Source organism: Priapulus caudatus, unplaced genomic scaffold, assembly GCF_000485595.1.
Source record: "Priapulus caudatus unplaced genomic scaffold, Priapulus_caudatus-5.0.1 Scaffold2686, whole genome shotgun sequence".
Lineage (NCBI taxonomy): Eukaryota > Metazoa > Priapulida > Priapulimorpha > Priapulimorphida > Priapulidae > Priapulus > Priapulus caudatus.
The window spans coordinates 17,982-19,242 of record NW_014579747.1 but is presented as its reverse complement, the minus strand read 5'-3'; the positions used below and the strand labels follow the sequence as shown (position 1 = coordinate 19,242).

At 49.9% G+C, this 1,261-nt stretch overlaps 1 long non-coding RNA gene across 1 annotated transcript in view; it reads right to left on the bottom strand.

Annotated features, from left to right (window-relative positions):
- The window catches only part of LOC106818950, a 3,851-nt gene extending 2,911 nt beyond the window's left edge, over positions 1-940 (bottom strand). The window contains exon 1 of the long non-coding RNA XR_001395321.1: positions 390-940. This is a non-coding gene — a long non-coding RNA (uncharacterized LOC106818950). The remainder of the gene's footprint in view (positions 1-389) is intronic.
- Positions 941-1,261: the final 321 nt, after the last annotated feature.

Genomic DNA, 1,261 nt, shown 5'->3' with positions numbered 1-1,261 from the left:
CAACTACTGCCACTTACACTAGTACAACTACTGCCACTTATACTAGTACAACTACTGCCACTTACACTAGTACAACTACTGCCACTTACACTAGTACAACTACTGCCACTTACACTAGTACAACTACTGCCACTTACACTAGCACAACGTTTACGACATCGACTAGTAAATCCTTATTAGTGTTAGAGAGTTGTGCATCTCAAACGTTTCATTGCAGATCGCAAGGGCAGGCGCTATATAATGACTTCCTAGTTGATACACCACTCACTTATAGCACTTTTAGACTAGCTTTGTCTGACGCGCAGCGGGTGGAATAAAGCGAATGCTTCTCTACAAACTGCATCAGACGATGTGGTGAATCGAGATGAATAACACGTGCATGAACATACCTGCTCTGTGTCGCCGTCCTCCACGAAGCGATAAGCGTTTCCAGGGTCCATCGGCAGACGATCGCCCGGCCATAGCAACGACCTCTGGTGTGAACACGGTAAGGTCAAGAGAAACAGCGTGACAACTGCCACATTCAGTATTCGCATATAAAACATGCCGTTGCCAGAAGGTAAATAAATATAAATATATATATATGTGTGTGTGTAAGTTGGTGCGGACGATCTGCGCGGTAGAGGCTTGTGTCGCGCGCGCGTGCTCCCAACGTTGTTTGTCGTCACTGCAGCACTTCTGTTAGCGAGAGAGAGGGAGAGAGAGAGGGAGAGAGAGAGAGTGTGAGCGAGACCGAGAGAGGGAGAGAGAGAGAGAGGCAGCGAAAAAAGAGCGAGCGTTATATTGCGGAGGACCACGGCGAGCGAATGGAGTAGTTCAGACAGAACACTGCAGCAGTTCACGCGGCGAGAAAGTGGAAGCTGCTGGTCTCACAGCATTTATACCGAAGCTCGACAACGACTAGCGAAGTTTGCTGATGAAACACCCAAGGTGCGTTTTACGTCGGGCCGAGTGCTAGAGGCCATCAGTCAAACACAGACGCAGGCGGCGTGCGTGCGCCGATCGGCCAGTAAGTGGCTCGCCGCACGCAGGTCCGCGTAGGTTCCGTATTAGCAGATGAAAGCGGTAATTGACAACAGCGTGATTGAGAAAGACATCCATAAGTAATCGGTTAGACACGACACGCGCGATCAACAACGTTCACAAAAAACCCGCGAGAGAGAAAGAGAGAAGAGGAAGCGAGAGAGAGAGAAAGAGGAGCGAGAGAGAGAGAGAGAAGAGGAGCGAGAGAGAGAGAGAGAGCGGAGCGAGAGAGAGAGAG